The sequence below is a fragment of the Arvicola amphibius genome, chromosome 9, assembly GCF_903992535.2.
Source record: "Arvicola amphibius chromosome 9, mArvAmp1.2, whole genome shotgun sequence".
Taxonomy (NCBI): Eukaryota; Metazoa; Chordata; class Mammalia; order Rodentia; family Cricetidae; genus Arvicola; species Arvicola amphibius.
The window spans coordinates 112,229,704-112,253,149 of NC_052055.2; the positions used below are offsets into that span (position 1 = coordinate 112,229,704).

The 23,446-nt window shown below is 42.6% G+C and overlaps 1 pseudogene; it reads right to left on the reverse strand.

Moving 5' to 3' along the window:
- Positions 1-1,416: 1,416 nt before the first annotated feature.
- On the reverse strand, positions 1,417-17,009 carry LOC119823779 (annotated as a pseudogene).
- Between the last annotated feature and the right edge of the window lie 6,437 nt (positions 17,010-23,446).

Sequence of the window (23,446 nt, forward strand, 5' to 3'; positions counted from 1 at the left end):
GGGCGAAGCAGAAATATTTACGTTTCCTCATTGGTCACTCCTTTATTGTGGGGCTTAACTTTCCTCTTGGAAGTGAATAGTATTGGCTGTGTCCACATGGTGGCTGCAATCAAGTCAGATCTCATGGGAGTATTAGTGAGGGAAACGCTGGCAGAGACAATTTATTTTAGACAACCTGTTAGGTTTTTGTACCATTCGTGACTTGTGACCTCCTGGGAGCCAAAACCAAAATCAGTTTTAAATGGTTGGCCTCACTTAAAATTGGGTTTGAAGAAGACGATTTACCGGGTCACTGGCTAAGGACCAGCTTGAAAAATCTCTTTGCGAGCACTCTGGTATTCTGCTCTGCCATGAGCAGTGCTGGGATGGACTGAGGTGACAAGCAGATAAGAGTTTCTGAAATGCTGAACATTTCACATTACTTCAGAACCATCTGAACTTTGTATTTTTCCAAACCGGTTATCTCCTATTGAGTTCACAACCATGAAACGAATGGTGAGCACCCATACAGCATGCAGACACACCTCATTCTTTCTGTTTTGATGCCAGCAGAGCTCCGATGAAGAGTAACGTGGGAACGGCATCTTTAGTAAAAAGAACAAGGACTCTAAAGTTAGGTTTATTTTTCCACTCTTATGCCGATATCTTTTATTTGGTAAGCGAAAATATCTAAACGACTGCGTTAAGTCAACCATTTACATCATAGCTAATTTTAGAATTAGTCCTACGAAAACCTTAGCACTCATGGATTAGTATGGGACATGGAGAGTCCCCAGGAAGTGAATGGCTCCTTCAATAGCTTTAGAAAAATCATTAAAATTCACAACCCTAACCTCAGCTCATCTGTTCAAGGACATTCTCTCCTTTAAGTAATGACATAACACATAATTGTGCTTGGTTTGTGCTCTCTGGTGGAACATTTATTTATCATTTGACCCAAGAGAACTGATAGACAGGCTCATACCAATATCTCTGCATTTTATGCAGAACCACCCATGCAGCAAACCCGGTGTATGGGGGAAGGCTTGGGGCTGCATGGTAATAATTCATAGCGGTTTTTAGTTACTGAGCCTGTAGCTGACACAGGCTGCATGCTGATCAAGAGACAATGAGATAGAAATTTGTTCAACATTTACGAATGGGAACCAGGAAATCTTAGTGGCAGACGACTGTGCCATTGACTTTTACTTTCTCCTTTCCTGAATGCATCCAGCTGCCCCTGGCTGGCTGCTTATTAGGTGCATGGATTGTAAGCATATGCAGAATCAAAGAACCTTCTGGACCAAGCGATCTTAAAGTCCCTCTTGCTGGTCTCTCAGAGAACCCTTGAGTCTTCTCTTTAGTGTAAGCAGAGTCTCTTATGGCACAGCCTAGAATTCTGCTTCCCAACCGTGGGAGCTGTGTTAGCAAACATAGCTAATACAAGCTCTCTAAATCCTGGTTTTGGATATGCAGATGTAATGGGTGTGTCATCTCTTCTCTCAAGTTGCTGTGAGGATAGAATGTAGTGAGGTGTGTAGCATATGCAGAATTCTCCCTGATGCGAAGCCTCCTAGGTGGTGCCAGGATCCCGACTCCCAGCATGCTCAGCGGGTGATTATTCACACCCACCAGTTCTTCCTTTGCATGCAGGTCATAGCACTCTACCTTTGTGGCGTTAGGCTTGCCCATGGGATGAATTATGCATTGGTGACCTGAATCATAGCTGGGTAAAAGCCTTAAAAACCCATATTTGATCCCAAGATTTCTAGGATATTTCTGTGGTGTCAGATTTGCATCTAACACAGTGTTGTCAGCAACTGTTTTGAGCGTGACTACTGGACGAGGTGTTAAAACCACTGGCTGTTTAGGAGTAGATTGCTGGTGTGGGTGTGAGGGAGGTTGCAGGTGCTTCATCTGTGCTGGTGAATTTACATATGACACACTGATGTGACACCCTGCTGTTGGCCTGGAGAACGATTGCTCTGAGAAGCACTCCTTCAAGACATTGCGGGAGACCTTGAAGGTGGATATTAGCACACTCGAATGAGGTGATTCTCATTTTGATGTGTGTGGAAGGTTGCCTGTGGGCTAGCTTCTTGCTTGAGAGTCCTGAAGTTACAATCTCTTTCCCTCACAAAAAGTCCAACTCGCCTTGCTATTCTGCTGAGAACAATAAAGCCGTGATTCCTGCTTCTGAGAAGAAGAGACCTAATTTCTCCCACGCTCACCAGATATTGCAAGATTGGTTACTGGAACCATTGCTTATTATTTGCTCTTAAGTTTTCAATCTATAACCGAAAGATGGATAATATAGTTTACACATATGTTAAACGCCACCAAGGCTACACACGTAAGAAGAGAAAAGATTTATCCATTCCAAAAATTGAAAGGAGGAAATATGATGTCTCATAAAGTGATACATTTTCATACCTTTAATTGTATAGAATTTGGAGAAATTGCACAATGAAAGACATGGTGGGGCTCAGTGGTTAAGAGCACTTGTTGCTCTTGAAGAGGACTTGGGTTTTATTCCCAGCACCCACAGAGTAGCTCACAACCCCATGTTGATTGCAGTTCCAGGGGATATGACACCCTCTTCTGGCCTCCATGGGAACTGCACACACAAAATGTGTATAGATAAAACACCTGTATATATAAAATAAAATATGAAAAATAAAAAGGCATGGTGATACAAACATATTGGTAAGTGTTTCAGGGATGGACCTAGAGGTGGGAATGGTCAAAGCCAATGATGTTTTAGGAGTGGATGGTTGGCACAGGTGTGAGAGAGATTGCAGTTATTTCAGCATAAAAAATTTGCTTTGCGGTCTTACAATTCAGGTTGACACATGACTGTACTTGTTCTTCAAAAGGCCTTCTCCAATAAGATGACTTCTTGTTGATGCGGAGAAACGAACATTTATAGTTCACAGCGTAGTGTGAAATGCCAAATGAGCGCACAGGACTTTTAATAGAAGTAGAGGAATAAATGGCAGAAAACATGCTGTGCTTATCATGGAGTCCTGACCTGCTAGCAGACAGTCATCTGAAGCAACATTATAACCTACTGGTTGGTCATTGATTGGGTGACTTCACTTGCCATTGAGATCTTTGGAGATTGCTCATAATAATACGGGTAAATCAAAAGGATGGGTAGTTACCTAGCCAATACCTGCCAGAAGACAGACACCAGACTGCAACTGGGTGTCAACAATTAGATGTGTTGTCCTGACTGATGCCTTTGTTTTTCTGCTGCCTTCGTTTGTTTCTTGAGACAGGGTCTCTTGTAGCCCAGGCTGGGTTTGAACTCATGATCTTCCTGTTTGCATTATTTCAGTGCTGAGATTTTTATTGGGATGCCCCATGCTGCTTGTCTCTGCAGTTGTTTAGCAATAGAATGGCATCCATAGATCTCAGAGCCTGAGATGATCTGCTGCCATAAACTGCCCGTGGTCCAAGTGAAGCCTACACGTGCTTCGTCTCGTGCTCCCCCAAGGGATGCGTTCAGTGCTTTTAAAAAGCTGCAGTGGCCTCAGAATTTATGTGTCTTCCACAGTGGAGCAGACAGTATATTTTTTTATTAAGATGTTGCACAAGACGGTTGAAAACATCATTAAGATAATTACATCAAATTGTCCTTTATTCACTTGACTATGTTTGCTATTATTTTTCCTTATAACAATGGCTAAACAATGAAAAAAAGCCCAGTTTTCATTTCATATCAATTTAGCTCTCAGTATTCCAAACTTAATGGTTTTTATTTTGTTGTTCACTGGAAACTCAGTCTTCATATGTGTGAAGAACTGTTTTTAAGCATGAAAGGGGGAAAACCCCTCCCGTTACATACGGGGCAATTTTCGTCTAGCAGAGTTCATGGACAGTGACGGAAAGCCAACATTGGTTACTGTTTAGAGTAGATTCATGAATAAACCAGTCTGTACATCTCCCAAAACAAATAAAAACAGTGGTTGATGCAACGTCTTGTTCTGACTCTAAAATTTTAGGGTTTGTCAAGGAAATAGATTCTTCTGGTCCCAGGAGTTTTGGGGAGCTCCAGATAGCCATGCAGACATGGCTAAGATCCACACTATACACAGCCCACCCTGAAAATGGCCCAGAGATGGCATCAAGAAGCTCCAGTCACAAAGGCACGAATCTCTTACGTAGGCTGACCCCAGGTTCCTGGGGAACAAGCACTTTGCCAAGAAGCACAACAGGAATGGCCTGAAGATGATGCAGGCTAATAATTCAAAGGCAATGAGCACATTTGCAGGGAGGCGACTGAGGCCCTTGTGAAGCCTAAATGGTAACTGTCTTGCTTTCATAGCTCACCCTAAGTTTGAGAAGCAGATTCAAGTTTTCATTCCCATGTCACATGGCCAAGGGTGGCAGGCTCTGCCAAGCAAAGTCCAAGTTCAAACCAAGGCAGAGGTCTCAGCTCCATCTCAGGCCGAGGTTTCAGCTCCAGCTCAGGCTCTCAAAGGTACCCAGGCCCCTGTGAAGGCCATATAGGAAAGGCTTCTGTCTGCCAATGTGAAGACAGATGGATGGGTATGGCACGCCAACACACTGTTTGCAGACATTTGGTGCCCTGTGCTGTTTTTACAGACAAACTTGAGGCAAGATCCACTCAAAAGAAGAACATAGATATTTGTAATGAAGATGATTCTGAAAGAAATTGCTTCTGAGGGTGAGTGCCGACTGCAGACATGGCCTTGCCCTGCCCTATGTCTCCCTGCCAACTCATAGAGGTCAAGTGCAGCCACAATGCATCATTGATAGAACTTTCCAGCTATTAGTAAACCTCACGGCACACTTGGATGACACAGACTTGGCGTACGTTTAGAACCTGGGGGATGTTTAGTAACCTGTGGGATCATTTTGTTAAGTACGTCTAGTACTGTCAGATTTACCGTGATACTATGGGAAAGAGAGACGTTAAATCTAGTTTTCTCTGCCTTTTGAAGGTCACAGAGATCAAAGCAAGGTCCGCTAGATTGCCAACACGGAAAGTATTACCCATTCCACTCGAGCGATGGGCTGGGTGAGCACACAGGCAAGACAGCAGCAGTGTGACTCCCAAGAGTCTATGGAGAACACTGAACACATGAAGACATGTCTGGGACCATCATTACTGTATCCCTGTGTTGCTACATCTTTGGTCCTCCCTTTATTCAGGTCAGCTCCACAGCCAAGACTCCCCCACCCACTCCTTCCTCCCTCTTCTTAATGTGCAATTCCCTTGCCTTATTTCATTCCCAGGAAAAAAATGAGTATATATAACCTCCTGAATAAAGGCATCTAAATTCAACCATTCATTTGCTCTTTTGACCTTTATTTCATTAAAAAAACCGATGATTTGCGGTGAATAAAAACTTACCACAGTGATTTGTTTTAGAAAACACTCACCACGGCTGTGTGAGCGAGATGATTCACAGTAGCGGACACAAGTTATGAATCAACAAGCCAGAAGGTGACTTTCAGCCAAAGAGGAGCAGAAATTAGGTTTGCCCTGACACAGGGAAAATGCTATCCAAATGTGCAGTGGCATTTGTACATGTCATAAAGGTGATTGTCCTGCGTCTAGGCCCTACAAAGGTTACATCGCAGATGTCATCTTCAAGATTAAGAGAATTAGTAGTGACAGCATGCGGGCTGGGTTTAAAGGAACTCAGTTTAGAGTTGAGAACATTGAGATTTGAGAAGAGATTACAGGGAGAGGGCATGCGATTATCAGGATGAAATCTGCTGGGGACATGCGTGTATGCAAGTACCGTGTGGCCGCGGTCTGTATGTAGGGCTGTAGTGTGGCGTTGTGCATTGTGACGATCAGATTACTTAGGACCATGGTATAGGCTCCAATGTGACACTGGCCATATGGGACGCTGTAGTACGGATTGTATTGTGACAGTGGTTTGTGTGGAGGACTGTGGCGTAGACTGCAGAATGACAGTGGTTTCTATGCGCGGCTGTGGCAGGGATTGCCCTGTCACTGCGGTCGACACACAGGGCTATGCTTAGACTGTAGTGTAGCCATGCTTTGTTTACAGGGCTGCGGTATGGACTGTTTTATGACCCTGGTCTGTATTGCACTGTGAACTGCATGCGGTACAGACTCTAGTGTGACACCAATCTATGTGTAGGGCTATGGTGCCAGACCACAGTGTGATAGTGGTCTGTATATAAGGCTGTGGGGTAGACGTCGGTGTGACACAATGGTCTCTCTGGAGTGCTGTGGTGTGATCTGCTGTGCGATTCATCTAATACATAGCGCCGAGATACACATGCACCACCCAAAGTGTATACAGTTAACCAGGAAAGGCCTGGGGGGTGGTTCTGTGCTCATAGCATTGCTTCAGTTATGTGCAAGCACTTGAGTAAAAACCGATACAAACGAGCTGAATGTACCCTTATGTGTTCTGGGAAGTAGAGTTGAAACTGGCCCCAAACTATTTTTATGAATGGAGAACAGATTTTGATGTCTTGGATCACCTGATTCCAAGGCTTATTCTCGAGTTGCTGTCATCAAAACGCCATGTTGACAAAGGGCGGACATAGATGAGAGAGGCAGAATCAAGGCGCTGGGAATAGAGCCACATATTGTCAACTGATTTTCATTAAAGTTGATGGTGATTCCAGATGGAGAATATTACGTTATACATTTGGGGGAAAACCAATGTCAACTTCTGCCTTACTCAGTGTACAAGTAATAAGCCCAAATTAACTATTGACAGAAATGTAAAAGCAAAAATTAAAGTCCTCCAGAAGGGAGCAAGAATCTGTCCTCACCTTTCAGTAAGCTGGTATTGGAGCCTGGGGTACTGGGATGAGTTGTGGGAAGGAAGATTGGAGAAGAAATTTACGAACCATTGCGGGTATGGACAGAGAGGAAAGGGGGATTGTAGCAGGCTTTTTTGCTACAGAGCGTGGGATGAGACTGGGGGATTGGATTTGGAGGAGCAGAAAGAGAGGAGACCTCGTGAGGATAGTGGCCATATTTTAGGAAGTTTCCACTGCAGTAGGCTTCCATTGTATCCTTTAAATGCCCCTCATTTCCCGATGCCCCTCCCGGCTTTCCCTCCCTATTCCTATATTTGTCTCCCTCTCATGTATTCCCTCCTCACCTGATCTTCTTGTTCTACTCCCCACTAGCCACCAAATCCACCTGTAAAATCTATTCTATTCTAGCTGTTATTATTATTATTATTATTATTATTGATTGTTGTTGTTGTTAATTTGGATTTTTGAGACAGGCTTTTTTTTCTGTGTAGTCTTGGATGTCCTGGAACTCACTCTGTAGACTCAGAGATCCACCTGCCTCTGCCTCCCAAGTGCTGAGATTAAAGTTATGTGCCACCACCTCCTGGCAATAAAGTCTATTCTATTTCTCTCTCTAAGGGAGATCTATGTATCCCATCTGTTCCCTTTCTTTATACTTAACCTCTCTGGGATTGTAGATTGGTTATCATTTATTTATTATGTGTGGCTAATAGTCACATAGAAGTGAATAATAGATTTGGTAAGTATTCTTTAAGATAGTATAAAGTCACAAACTGAAAGAGAAAGCAGTGTTGAATAGGGAATAACAACAACTAATAACTTCTAAGTTGTGAAAGATGCAAGTCATAACTTGGGGACAACTTTTTGAGTGTGTATTCTTGTAAAAGGAGTGGTACACAAAACAGACAAGGTTTGTTTAAAATTTAATGATATAAAGTAAAAAGGACATAGAACTAAAAATGGGGGCAAGATTTTACCAGACCCCTCATAAAAAGTGTGATGCTTTTAGTCAACGCATAAAAAGTAATTAGCCTGAGAGAATATGTAGATTTAAACCACAGTAGATAGATGTCAGCTGTTCAAGCAATGGAAAGTTGGGGCTTGAAGAAATGGCCCAGTGGTTAAGTCCACTGGCTGCTCTTGAAGCAGACTCAGGTTCAATCCCCAGCACCTATGCAGTGGCTCATGATCATCTGTAATTAATATTCCAGGAGACTTAATGTCCTTTTCTGGCCTCCGTGGGCACCAGACACACAGATGACACAAGCAAACACTCATGTACATGAAATAAAATTTAAAACGTAGGGGAAGTACTATTAGTGGTTACAGTATAGGAAGATTTTAGGGCTGGCCTGTATTTTCATAGAAGATGTTTGATAGTTATACAGAATTGTCAAAAGTCATTGAAAGGTATACTTGAGATGGAGGCATTTGGGTGTAGAGATGAATAGTTTTAAATTATACCTATATCAGATGGATTTTATAAACATGGAGCTTATCAGTTTTATACATGGGAAAAGGAGTATTTTCTCTCTCTTTTTTGGGGTTTTTTTTTTTTTGAGATAGGACATCATGTAGGCCAGGTTGGACTTGAACTTGCTACGTAGGCAAGGATGACCTTCATCTCTCTATCTCCTGCTACCCATGGCTGTTGCTGAAGCAGGGATTCATGTAGCCCAGGCTGGTCTCATGATCTCAGTATAGCCAAGGATGATCTTTAACTCCAGATCTCCCCGCCTCTACCTCCAAAGTGTTTGGATTGCAGTTTGCACTTCCAGTCTGGGTTTATGTGTGGCTAAAAAGGATTCCAGGGAAAGTACTCTACCGATTGAGATACCCCTATAGACCACATGTATGCTTTCCCTCAAGGTGTTAAGGGGTGTCTCAGTCTACTCTAAGTCTAGAGATGAGAGAACATCGAGAAGAAGGGCTTTGGAGACTGGTCAAAAAAGCAGTGGTGAAAGCTATGTAGAATGTAGTCAAGATGGAGGACATGCTGTGGTAAATGTTTTCCGACTCGAAACCCCCCAAGAGTACAGGCAATTTGCAGAGAATCTGAGATGTCCAGAAATGGAGTTGGTTATCACGAAAGTGATATTGGATCTGGCCGTAAGATCAGTCAACACATTTGCTCCATCTGTTACCACGGGCAACTTGCAACAAACTACAGATTTTAGAGCTTTGTGCCTAATGATTTCAGATCTCAGGCAAGGGTTTTTTTTTTTTTTTTCTAAACAATTTTCTGGTGATTCCGATGAGCAGTCAGGCTTGGGAGACATTTCATGGACAATCTCAGAGTGCAGGAAAAGTTGCTGAGGTGAGGTAATAGGTTGAGGGATGCAGAGATGGCTACACAAGATGCAGCCTGTCCAACGAGACCAACCTATTTTCTGAGTTAGACCTCATTAATGGAGACTTTACAAAATCCTATGAGGAGAGACCAATTCTCCCAGGTTGTAGCACACTCTTACTTGACTTGATGAGAATTGCATTGCTGGGGTGCTCCTAGATTATATCCATGTCATGTGGAATAAAAAGCTATGAAACCCGCACAGATGGGTTTTAGAAATGATCACTGCAGTAAAGAACCAATTCCCAGAGTCTCTCATTGGAGTTCATTTAAGACACAGAAGACCAGTGTGTCAAATACATTTTCACTGCCCCCCAAAAATCAACTAAAAAGTAACATCGCTATTCCTAGATCTAAAAAAATATATTTTGAAAAATTTATTTCAAAATATTGAAAACATGATCAAAATTTATCAGGAACAATTGTATATTATCAAGCACACTGAGGAGCTAAACACAAACCTGAAATTATGACACATTTGAGATAAAAAAGATAAGATCAACTTACTTGCTGACCTCAATCTTCATAGAAAAAAGATGAATTAGGTAAGAGGAGCAGAATCGGTGGCTGTTGCTGACAGACATTACCTGCTTATAAACCTCAGCTGAGTGAAGGCATCTCCAGACCCCTCAAATATAACCGACTTTCTATCATTATGGCATGAAGGCTAGAATGTCATTAACATCAGGAAATGTATTTTAAAGAAGACTTAACTATTTTATCTATAATTTAAGACCTCTTTTTCTCTGTACTTTCTGCCTTAAATCTCAAATTTAAAAATCTTAGAAGTTCTTTAAATGCTGATATTTGGTTTTAAGTATGTTTCCATAAAATCACTGAGGCTGGGGACTGCTTGTTAAAGGATTATGTCAGACTTAATTTTGGCTTTTGCTTTAGCAAATCAAATGCTCAATACCTTTGGAACAGGCAACATTCTGCGTTCCAAAATACAGAGAAGCAGAAAGCCTGACCTGGGTGGGAAGGGTTTTGTATTACAGTTGTCAATATTGATTCCTACATTGTCTTTCTCTAGTAAGACTGGTGTGGGCAGAGGGCACCCTTCACTTTACCCACCAAAGAGGATACTGGCCTCCTGTCTTAGGGTTTATATTGACCATAGCAACTTTTATAAAGGAAAGCTTTTAATTGGGTGGCTTACAGTTCAGAGATTCAGTCCATTATCCTCATGGTGGAACATGATAGAATGCAGGCAGGCATGATGCTGGAGAAGGAGCTAAGAATTCTGTAGTTTTGATCCACAGGCAACAGGAAGTGAATTCAGACAGCGTGATATGAACAAATAAAAGCCCACCCCCACAGTGACATATTTCCTCCAACAAGGCCATACCTACTCCAACAAAGCCACACCTACTAATAGGGCCACTTCCCATGAGCTTATAGCGGGGGGGGGGGGGAATTATATTCAAACTACACATTCTACTCCCTGGCTCCCATAAGTTTGTAACCATATCATAATGCAAAATGCATTTAAGTCCAACTTCAACAGTCCCCATAGTCTATCACAGTCTCAACAATGTTTTAAAGTCCAAAATTCAAAGTCTCTTCTGAGATTCATGAAATTGTAGTGATATTTTGTTTATGATTTAACAAAAAAAAAAAAAGCTTGCCTAAAGATCAGAGTGCAGAGTTAAGCCACTAGAGGCCAGGGAATTGTGACACACATCTTCTAATCCCAGGATTTGGGAGTCAGAGGCAGAGGGATCTTTGTGAGTTCAAGGCCACCCTGGGTTACATGAGATCGAATCTGTTTAAAAGAGAAACAGAACTCACACAAAGGTGATCCTAGCACTTGGGATCCCACGCCTTTAATCCCAGCACTAGGGAGGTGGAGACAGGAGTGATATGGCTGGGTGGAGAGAGGAATATAAGGCAGGAGGAGACAGGAACCCATTGCAGTCTTAGGTTTGGCAAAGACAAATGGAGTCTGGAGATTCAGTCTGAGGACAGAATCTCTCCTTGGGTCTGAGCATTGGTAGAGGTAAAAGAACTCTCTAGTGGCTGACCTCTCTGCTTCTTTTATCTTCATCATTAACCCCTATATCTAACTCTGGGTTTTTATTATTAAGACCAATAGAATTTGTGTTATATGAAATCACTTAATGGTAATCCCTTATAAAATCAAAATAAAAAGCAGGTCATATACTTCCCACATAAAAAAGGTACAAGACATATATCACCATTCCAACCACATGGTTGAAGCTACCAAGTTCTTCTGCTTACATGGGCTGGAACATGGTCCACTAGTTCAATTACATCTTCACCAACTTTATGTTTTTGGTGGTTTCCTTTACTACCTGAACTTGGCTACTCTGAAACTGAAACTAGATCTGTAGATCAGGCTGGCCTCAAATTCAGAGATCTGCCAGTCTCTGCCTTCCAAGTGTTGAGATTAAAGGCATGCAGCACCACACCCTGATTTAAGCTTTTTCTTTTTTAATTTTCTTTCTATAACTTGAAAACTAAGCTCTGGATTTTTGTCGAGGTCACAAATCCCCTGATTCCATTTCTTAATCTGTTTATCTCCTTGAATACAGTATTTAGCTCCATTCTAATTACTGGTGCTTCTTTTCTCCTCAAATTGTACATTTTGTATTTTTCCTTTCTCAATTTGCTCCTTTTCATTATAGATCTGAATGAGAGTGACCAGTAATAACCACAGAGCAGAGTCAATCAATACTAGGCTGTTTCAAAATTTCCTCTCAAAAATTAATCCAAATCTCTTCATTTTAGCCTCAGACTCATCAGACAAGGGTAAAAAGCAGTCATATTCTTCCCCAAAATATCACAAGAATGCTCTCTAGTTCACATATTAATATTGTTCTCTTCCAAAGCCTCTTGAGCCAGGCCTCCACAGTTCAAATAAATCTCAGAGGCACTGTCTTACATGCTCCTACTAGTATAACCCATTAAGCAGCACTTAAAGCATTCTCCTAATTTTTTAAAGCCAAACTCCCGAAGTCCATATTATTCCAAGCAAAAACATGGTCAGGCCTATCACAACAATACCTCAGTCCCTGGTACCTGGTACCAATTTCTGTTTTAATTAAGGTTTCTATCGCTGTGAAGAGACCATGGCATGACTATGGCAACTCTTATAAAGGAAAACATTTAATTGGTTTAGTCCATTATCATCATGGTGGGTCACGGAGGTATACAGGCAAACTGGTACTGGGAAAAAAAGCTGAGAATTCTCTATATTTGATCTTCAGGCAACAGGAAGTAAACTGAAATATTGGGCATAACTTGAGCATATATGAAACCTCAAAGCCCACCTCCACAGTGACAGATTTTCTTCAACAAGTCCATACACATTCCAACAAAGCCTCTCCCCATGAGTCTATATGGGCCAATTATATTTAAGCTACCACATTTATCAACAATTCTGTCTGTCCTGTTGCTGAGAGGCTTCAAGGAACCCATGTTGGTTCTTATGGAGAAAATTTCCTTGAATCTTACCAGATGTCCTATATTTGTGAGGAATCACAGGAAGCCTCCTGTTGTGGACATTATTCCATGAATATCTCAGAGAGCATTGTGTTTCCTATGAGCCTCTATTCCTTGGGCTGCCACCTTCCTGTTTATTTCGTGATATTCCTTCCTCTCACTGCAGTATCAAATTCTAACTCCTCGTCTTGACCAGGGTCATTGTCATCTGCTGCTGATCACTTTCTTCTGTCATTTCCTGTCACTGCTGGGTTCCTCTTTGGGGCATCAACCATGCTGCCCGGGGCTTGCCACATTCAGCACGCTCTTTTCCAGTGGAGTGAAATGTTCTCCTATCTAGTGGTCTGTTATCTGTCACTTACTCTGAAATCTCCTCTTAATCCCAATAGAGAAAGAAGACATCCCTTTTCTCTTTTGCCATCTGGAGGCACTTCTGTCTGGGGTATCTTTCTACCTTGCTTTTCATGAGGTTGTAAACTTAGAACCACAGACTTCACTGTTCTCACTGCCTTGGTTATCACTGCATTAAGCACACAGTAGATGTGTAACAGAGGGTCTGCTGAATGTGTGGATTCATCTCTGACACCAAATATTAGGACAGACATGATTGTACAGGTCTTCTGGAAATTCCAACATGTCCCACTATGCTGGTTCATTTTATATTAACTTGACACAGTCTAGAGTCACCTGAGAGGAGGGAACCCCCACTGAGAAAATGCCTTTTGAAATGGGGCTGTAGGCAAGCCTGTAGAGCATTTTTTAAATTAGTGATTGATGTGTGAAGGACAGAACATTGAGGATGGAATTATCTCTTGGCTGTGGTCCCAAGTTTTATAAGAAAGCAGGCTAAGCAAGCCATGAGAGCAAGCCAGTAAGCAGCACCCCTCCATGGCTTTCACATCAGCTCCTATCATCAGGTTCTTGTCCTGTTTGACTTTATGTCATGACTTCCTTTAGTGAGGGACTATGGATGTGGAAGCATAAGCCAAACAAATCTTTTCCTCTCTAACTTACTTTTGTTCCTTTTGATCACAGCAATAGTAGCCCAAACTAGAACAGAAATTGGTAACAGCATAGCGGAGCATTGCTGGGACAGACTTGACCATGGGAGGTTTGTGGAAGGACTTTGGAATTCGGGCTAGGAAAATCCATTGAGTGTTGAAGCTCAGTGGGCTGTTTTGTAGGAGCTTGGAAGATAAGAATGTTGAGAGCAATGCATAGGATGGAGGCCTGGCTTGTGAAGTTTCAGAGGAAAGCAAAGACTTTGCATTTAAGTGCTGTGGGATAATGCTCTTGTACACTATAAAGATTTGTCACTCATATTGCTTTAATAAAACACTGATTGACCAGTAGCCAGGTGGGAAGTTTAGGTGGGGTGGGTAAACTAGGAGAGTTCTGGGAAGAGGAAAGGCAGAAATGCAGTCTTCAGCCAGATGCAGAGGAAGCAAGATGAGAATGCCTTACTGAGAAAAGGTACCAAGCTATGTGGCTAAACATAGATAAGAATTATGGGTTAATTTAAGTTATAAGAGATAACTAATAATAAGCCTTAGCTAATAGGCCAAACAGTTTAAAATTAATATAAGCTTGTGTGTGTTGCTTGGGGACTGAATGACTGGGGGGCCAGGCGGGTCAGAAACTTCTGTCTACAGTTAAGAATCTGTGATGTCTGGTCAGTTGAGGTTAAAGAATCATCTGTGATTAACAAGAGACCAGAACTGTAGTGATATTTCATTTGTATTGAAATAAATAAATAAATAAATAAATAAGCTACCCTGAAGTTCAGAGAATAAAACAGCGGCACTAATCAACCTTATAGACAAGGCAGTGGCGACACACACCTTTAATACCAGTAGCCACAATAGTTTGCCATAGAAACCAGGTGGTAGTGGTTCATACCTTTAATCCCAACACCAGAGAGGAATATAAGATGGGAGGAGACAGGTTTCAGACAGTCTTATTCTGAGATTCCTGGATGCAGGATCACCATTTTGTCTTGAGTTAGAGGTAAGAGTCAGTGGCTGATTGTTTTGCTTTTCTGACCTTCAGGTTGAGCCCCAATGTCTGTCTCTGAGTTTTTATTAATTATGTTACAAAGAACCACTGAAGAAGCTTTGCTTTACTGGGACAATTGATGCTGGTCAGTTGGAGCTAAGGAATTAGTAGTAATTAAGAAGTGGCCAGTCTTCCTGAGGTGACACTTTCTGGGAAGTGTTTCCTCAGAGTCAGCACATAGAGTACGGTCCAGAGGTGGTCAAGGCTGCACCTTGCTTTATCAGCTGAATTTAGTCACCTGTCAGAATCTCCCAGGTGGGGATGGTTTTGAAGGCATGAAGGGATCACGGAGGGCAGCTGAGGCTGGGTACTGTGAGAGGCCAGGAGAGGCCTTTGGTGAAGGTGCAGTCTCAGGAGCAGTTGGAGGAGAGGGTTAAAAGGGTCACACAAAGAGAGCCCAGGAGAAGCTCATGGGGAAAGTGCAGCTCAGCGGCATCCGGTGAGAGACCCTAGCATTCTGGAGATGTCAGCGCCATGGAGGATCATGAATAGCAGCTGTGGTGTTGGGATGAAGCCTGCAGGAATTTTGAAGACAATGTGCTTCAGAGGGTGGAGCTGGAGAAGCGACCACAGCCCCTGGGAGGAGCCCAGGAGGTCCTGAGTGAATCCCTGGAGTTGGGCACGGAGTTATTTCCACATTTGGAGTTTGGTTTTGCTTTGTTCAGTTTGTGACTGTGCCCTGGTTCTTCCCTTTTGGAAGTATTAAAATATCTAATTAAGTTTTGGTTTGACAGGAGACTTTGAATTTTGAAAGATGTTTGATTTGAAAAGTGTTGGCTGTTTTAAAGAGACTGAATTTTTAGGTGTTTGAATTTTAAAAATTGGGAATTTTAAAATCTGAAATATTTAAAAATTTTTTTTTAGTCTGGACTATTTTATATTGTGATGTGCCCCCTCTTTGAACATTCTGGCTTTTATTTAAGAAGTGACTTACTTCAATAATTTGATGTGTTACTACTTGAGAAGTACATTTTCTTCCAGCATTGGGTGTCAGTGAGGTGTAAGCATAGAGTTCCTGGTCCTCACTTCTCTCTAATGGAAAGCAATTCAGAGACTCAGCAGTAAACATCTTCTGTAAACTCAGCTCTGGAGAAAAAAAAGAAGTGAGAATGTATGTAAGCCCTGCTGGAGGCATTCCCATCTCCAACACTGTTCTCTAATAACAGGGTAGACCAGGTGTTCCATCTCTGAGCAGTAAACTATCAAAGGAGATGAAAAGTTTTGCCATTGATGTTATTCGTAAGGAGTTTTTACATACTTTTTAAATCTTCAAATGTATGCCTATAAAACATTTGCATAGATATTAATGTTAAGAATTGAAAAGGGGCACAGGCCTTTGATCCCAGCACTGGGGAGACAGAGGCAGACAGATCTCTGTGAGTTTGAGACCAGCCTGGTCTACAAAGAGAGTTCCAGGATGGCCAGGGCTACATAGAGAAACCCTGTATCAAAAAACAAAATACAAACAAACAAAAAAATAGGAAAGTAAAATTTGAAAATGCACAGAAACATTCTTGAATAACCTGTCTTCGGAAGCCCTACAATTGGTTTCTATGCATGAAGATGAACCCTGGACGCCTATTAAAAACATGTCATAATACACTTGTGTTAAGGAGAACTCCAGGACCGAGGTGGTCTCTGACTCTGGTTTTGGAATTCCTTTTTCAGCTTCACCTTGGCTATTGTGTTGATACTGTTAAGCAAACTTCTATTTCAGAGTGTCTGCTGTGAGGGCAGCGGGGTCAGTCGTATCCACTGACTTAGGCTGTAGGTCTTCCTCTGACCTCTTGCTTGACCATAGCTTCACACCATTCATATCTTTAAGGATCTCAAGGATCTTTGGCATGTCAGGTTTCTTTGGGAGGCTCTTAGCCAAAGTCTTTCCAGTATGAGTTTTGCTCTCTTCTCTCTTTAAGCAGATTGAGAGCAGACATACTTTGGTGGAGCATCAATGGCAGGGGGGTGGGGAGGTGGTGGTGGTGCAGTAACAGATGTGGAAGAATCTAAGTGTTCTAACAGTTACAGATGTGGAAGAATCTAAGTGTTCTAAGAGAATCTCTGTTGTTCTTGCAACAGAGGGTCACAATCTTGGCAAGCTGAGATCTAATGGCGGCAAGCTAATTCTTGAGTACAGAGATCTTCTGCAAGACCTCCTCACTGGTTAGGGTCATTTTTGGAGGAGACTCATCTTGTGACAACTTTTGAAAGAAAATAGGCCTGCTTGGGAGCTTCTCAAAGCAAGGAAGGCCATCCTCAAGGGGAGTCTTGAACTTGACCTCCTCCCTCAGTCTATTGAACATACTCCCTCTTCTGTAGCTACCCATCCAACATCAGGAAAAATGTCACCACATCCTCTGTTGGGAGGGTGAGGCTGCATTTTGTTGCATGGCTGGTAGGCTGAAATTGAACTCTTGGATGCTAAATCAGAGATAGTTCTATACCAATTTTCTTTATGGTAGTTTGAGATGAAGAGATGAACCCTATGGTTTTCTAAAATACCAACTAACTGCTGAAATACCATCCTCATCAGGCATTTAGTCCAGCCCAGCATTTTGAGTCTTCTCAACCTACATGTCAAGTAGCTCAGGCATCCATAGCAGCACATGGTCCATAGAACACAGTCTGCTGCCGTGATGTTCCTGTTAGCACGAGAGCTTGGGGATGAGTAAGAAAGGAAAGGTTGTGGCTTAATAATGATGTAATTCTGTGTCATGTTCACAAGAGGTCAGTTGTACTGGAGAGTTTCATGTCATCTTGACACAAGCTAAGGTCGTGGCAGAGAATGGAGCTTCAATTGAGAAGATGCCTCATTTTCTTAATTAGTGATCGATGGGGAGGGCTCTGCCCATCTCAAGCCATGGAAAGCAAGCCAGCGAGCAGTATCCTCCATGGCCTCTGCAGCAGCTCCTATCTCCAGGTCCCAGCCCGGCTTGAGTTCCTGCCATGACTTCCCTCAGTGATGGATGGATTCAGAAATGTAAGCCAAATAAACCCTTTCCTCTCAAAGTTGCTTTCATTCGTGGTGTTTCAACATAGCAATAGTAACCCTAACTAGGACACACGCTATGAGAATAAATATAATTTGAAGTCGTATGATCTCTTCAACTCTTAGGCTTATTATTTTTTATTATAATTTTTTTCTGTTACTTAGACTGTGAGCCAGAGCTGAGCTGGGTCAAGTGCTTCTGACTCACAAGCTTAGGCATGTTATTTAGAATTAGATGCCTTCTTGGCGTCCTCATCTCTACTCTTTCTTTGTTCCTCTTTCTCTCTCTTGGCATATGCCGTATTTCTAATCTTTGTTCTTATGGTGTCAGATGTTAGCTCCTTTCTGTTATGATTCTAACTCTGACCCTATTAGTTTTGTCTTCCTATGCTGTCTGTATTCTCTCATTCTGGGTAGATAAGCACTTCTTCATAGGCAAAGTTCAGCACAAACATGGTAGTAGCAGATGCACTGACTATAGCCAGTATGCTAGGTTAGGATGCTGGAGAGGTAACCCGGGGAGGGAAAGGGCCGTGGAATCAGATGCTCACAGTGAGAGGCCAGCACAGCTACTAGGCAAAGCAGAACAGGCAGATCGAATCCAGGGTGTGCACAAGTCCCATGAGTCAGAGTCTCCGCCAGGGGAAAAGTCAAGAAAGAAGATGCAGCTGGAGCTGGACTAGGGTTAAAGGGAGACGCTAATGGTGTGGTGGCTCAGGTCAAGTACACAATTACTAACTGGTCCCTTTGAGTGAGGTACCTATCTTGCTCTTTATTGCTGGCAGAGTGATGAACAAGGCAGGATTGAGATGTCAAGTTTGCGAGCTACTTAATAAATGTTTGTAACCCTTTGTGATAATAGTCACGATGGGGAGTTACAGGAGGCGGTGGGAAGGCAGTTGGATGCAGACTGCTGCCCCGCCTGGTGCAAATGCTCTCGGCTGACATTTTAGGGTACATCGTATTTAGGGTACATTCCCTTTCATCTCAGGCCTACTTTCCCATTCCCATGACCGCCAGGGGCACCATCTCGTCCTGTGTGTTATAATCCCTGCCAGCTGCGTTGCACTAATGCCACTTCCTCTGTCTGCTGCTTAGTGATTCTCTCATTTATTGCATGCTCCCTTCCTAATGCATCATCTGAGTGGCCGCTCTAGCCCTGTCTCTTCCAATCAACCTCAAATCTTGGTCTTCGCTCACGACCTTGTCTTTGATTTTCCTAAGAAGACTGAGGGCATTGAAGGGGAACTCCTTCACTCCTCATACCCGGCCCAAACGCCATCTCTGCTGCTTCTTAATGGCTCCTGAACTTTTAACTGATGTTTTTTTTTTTTCCCCTCTTGACTCAGATAAAAGGCAGCCTTCTTCCTTTTGAGTGCTGGCCTGCTTTTCTGTACTCTAATTCACTTCTTTCTCTGCTCAAACTCCTTCAGGTGACTCTTTGCCTCTGACATTCTCTCCTTTCTAAGTAAGGATTGTGAGATGGAAGAATTAGCTCAAAAGAACCTCGTGTGTGTGTGGGGGGGTATGGGGGAGTGCAGAGGCCCTTGTCCTCACCTTATCCCCATCCTTAGGGGAGATGCCACATGTACTTTATAGCCTGCCGACCCCTATGCTATTAACAGGTCAGAGACCACATTTGATTCTAGGCCTTTTAGCTGTAAAGTTGTACTGATTTGCTTGATTGCTTCCTGGAAACCTTCCCCCAACTGTCCCGTGTTTTAAATATACTGACAATGAACCTCCTGGCATTAGATTCCCCAAAGTCTGATCTAGATTGACGAAGTCACTCTGCACTGGGTTTTCATTCTTATCTCTTTGTGTGGTCCTTACTGTCTGGCGCCTTCAGGGAGCCCTCTTGTGTGCATATAGGCAGGTGTACATGGGCACAAGTGCATGTGTATGCAGGTGCGTATTTGTGTGCATGTATTTACAGGACAGAGGTCAAGCTTTGGTATGATCTCTCAGGTCACTCACCTTGTGTTTTGAGACAGGGTCTCTCAATGCCACCTGGGCTTTATTGGCTAGGCTTTTTCTTTCCAGTGTTGGGATAACAACCTTGTACCACAATGTCTGGCTTTTAATGTGGGTTCCAGAAAAACCACTCTGATCCTCATGTTCGCATGGCAAGCACTTTACTAAGTCATCCCCTCCCCCAAAAGAGTGTTTTATCTATATCCCGGGTTTCACGCTCCTCCTCCTCCTCCTCCTCCTCCTCCTCCTCCTCCTCCTCCTCCTCCTCCTCCTTCTCCTTCTTCAAAACAGGGCTTCTCTGTAGCCCTGACTGTCCTGGAACTTGCTTCTGTAGATCAGACTGGCCCAGAACTCAGGGATTCATCTGCCTCTGCCTCCTGAGGGCTGGGATTAAAGGTGTGTGCCACTACTACCCTTTGTCTTTTAAAGAATGATTTCCTGCCTACAAGACCTGCTGGGGTAATGGTGGCACAGAAGTTGTAGGAGTGGCCAATCAATGACTGGTCCAGTGTGTGGCCATGGCACAAGAGGGAGCCCATGCTTGGCACTGCCTGGGTGGCCAATAACCAGAGGCAGGAAAACCCAGAGATCCAGGATAGCACCAAACACAACTGGCACCCCCCTCAAGAAGAAAATACTCCACAAAATGATTTCTAATAATTCTGCTGTACTCAATAGGATGGTGCCTAGCCTGGCTGTCATCAGAGGGGCGCCATCCAGCCACTGATGGGAGCAGATGCGGAGAACCACAGCCAAACATTAGGTGGAGCTGCGAACCCCACAGCTGGTGTGTGTGTGTGTGTGTGTGTGTGTGTGTGTGTGTGTGTGTGTGTGTGTGTGTATGGAGGACTGTAGACGTCAGAAGGGTAGAGGACACCACGAGACCACAACCCACAAACTCAACTAAGGACTCAAAGCAGTTCCCAGGGACTGAAGTGACAAACATGGAACCAATATGGGTCTGAGCTATGTTCTCTGCATAGGCCTTATGGTTGTGCAGTTGGGTGTTCTTGTGGGACTCCTAACAGTGGGAGTAGGGTGTCTCTGACTCTTTTGCCTGCAGTTGGGACACTTTTTCTCCTACTGGGTTGCTTTGTTCACCTTGATATGAGGGTATATGCATAGTCTTATTGTAACTTGTTAGGCTGTGCTCAGTGGATATTCCTGGGAGGCCTGCTCTTTTATTGGAAGGGAAACAGAAGAGGAGTATATCTCAGCGAGAAGGGAGGTGGATGAAGGAACTGGGAGGAGTGGAGGAGGGAAATTGCAGTCAGGATGTAATGTATGAAAGAATAATAGAAAGAAAACGTGATTATCTTCTTTCAAAGAACATGTACATGAAGAAACACCTCATTTTTTATCTAGGGACTTGTCTATAACTTAGAACAGGTCGTGTAATATTTGTATATCCCACTTGCTCCTATCTTCCCAGAATTCTTTTTCATCCTCTGAGATAATTATTATTGATCTTAGCACCTTCAACTTCCCAGGCTTCCTGACAGATACCTCCAGGCGACTGTAGGGTCTCCCAGGTTCCTGCAGGTGCTCAGGTCACCTGTGGTCAAATCCTGGTTTTCCTAAGCATCCCTTGAGTGCAGCTGGTAAACCTGTGCCCCCAGCTTCCTTGTCTGTAGGTAATAGAGCAGTAATAGTACCTCTGTGGGCAGCTAGCAATTGTGGCTCATAGGCGTTACAGCTGGGTAGGACTGCTGGTTGCTTCTCTCCTTTGGAAGATTGCAATGTCCTCAGGGAAGGGTCAAAGACTGGGTCCTGTGTCTGAAATGCACGATGTCTTTAGCAACAGGAATTTGCCTTATTCCTTTGTAGTTGGGCAAACAAGAAAAATTGCAAAAGTCTATAATGTCTTGGGGATCCCTTAGACTACCTTGACCAACTCAAAAAGGGGCTTCTCATGCCTGGTGTTGGGGTTTTTGTGAGGTGGTCTATGGTTCTTTTGTAAGCATTGTCAGCTTAGATGGGAAAATTTTTATTTGAACTATTTATGAATATCTGTACACCCACTTACGTGTATTAGAGATATTTTAGGGGAGACGGTTAATAGTAATATTCCTTATGCCTTTTCCCAGACATTTACTGTTGTTCCATCCTTGGGCAAATGAAGTCCTTTTTTTTTATATGTATTTCTTGTATGGTACTGCCTAGTTTTCTTCTCAGTGTTTCTGCTTTAGGTTTCCAGTTTGAGGCTTTCATCCATTTGGAATTAGTTCTGTGCAAAGGGACAGCTTACAAGTCTGATTTCATTCTTCTGCAAGTGGACATCTGGTTTTAAGACAATTTCTTTTCTACAGCATAAGTTTTTGGCATCTTTGTCCAATAGTACATGGCTGATGTTACATGTACTCAGGTTTGCATCTTTGATTTTGTTTAATTGATCTACATGTCTGTTCTTGTGGCAGTGCCATATTGTTTTTAATACTGTGGCTCTGTAACATACCTTGAGCTCTGGATTGGTAATGCCTCCAGCACTGCCGTTTTGTTCAGGATTGTTTTGGTTCTTGGGGTTCTCTTTTGGTTCCATGTGAATTCTGGAATTGTCTTTTCTTATTTCTGTGAATAATGAGATGTGAATTTTGATTGGGATGGTATTGAATCTGCAAGTATCTTTTGGTAAAATGACAATTTCCACAGTATTAATTCTTCTAATCAATGAGACTGTATTTTCCCATTTCCTGGTGTCTGTCTCTTTCTTAGGAGTATCAATATTTTTGCTGTAAAGATTCTTCACCCTCCTTAGCTAGGTTTGTTTCTAGACATTTTATTTCTTCGAGGACTGTGAGTGGGTGTGAGGACAACACTTTTAAAAGAGTGGCCAAAGCTCAAATAAATACTTGCCGTCAGCTTTTAGACAATTTTCTGCCTTATTCCGTTCGCTGTGTTGATAGCTGTTAGAAATGTCCGTACAGTCAACCTGCTAATAATGTGTTTCTCACAGGATGGGCTGCCAAGTGTGGAGTTAGTAAATCAGAGGGAGCCAAGTTAAAGGTAATAATTAGGTTTCTATTCACGTGTTACAGCAGTGCAGGCAAGAGGCGAAAAGAGAGGAGGCAGTTGTTCAGTATTCCGTCCATCTAAGAGCCAGCATGGTGGAATCTTGATTAACACTTCCAAAGAGACCTTTATCAGTTGTTCTCAACCTGGGTTGATACCCCTGTAGAGGCATCGAATGGCCCTTTCGTAGGGGTCCCTAAGACCATTGGAAAACACAGATGTTTGCATGATGATTCATAACAGTAGCAAAATTACAGTTATAAAGTAACAACAAAAATGATTTTGTGGTTGGAGGGTCACCACAACATGAGAAACTATATCAAAGGGTCACAGCATTAGGAAGGTTGAGAACCATTAGCCTATATGAAAAAGGCTCTGGTGATGGTCTCATCTCTATACCTTACATTAGAGAGATTTGATGAAATTATATATAAAGTACATACATAATATCACACACATAATGCATATACAATATGTAGTTCACATCACATATATTCACCTATTTATAGATAGACACATATATACAGCTACATATTACATACATAAATACATATATTACAAACACATACACACATACATATTTTGACACTGTGAATTATTTACCACTAGCAAACTCATCTGCAAATTTGTGATCCCAATGATCCTTTATTGGTACTGAGATTATTGTGGAGAAATGTCCTTAACAAAGTTCGACTACTAGTTTGGTAATGTCAACTGTAGTCACAGTAGTTGGTCATGGTCTGTGCATTAGGTCTTGGGTCTTAATCTACATCAGAACCTTCATACCCATTTACCTGAATTTCTCCCAACCTCAGTGACAACCAGCATTCAATCTCTGCTTCTGA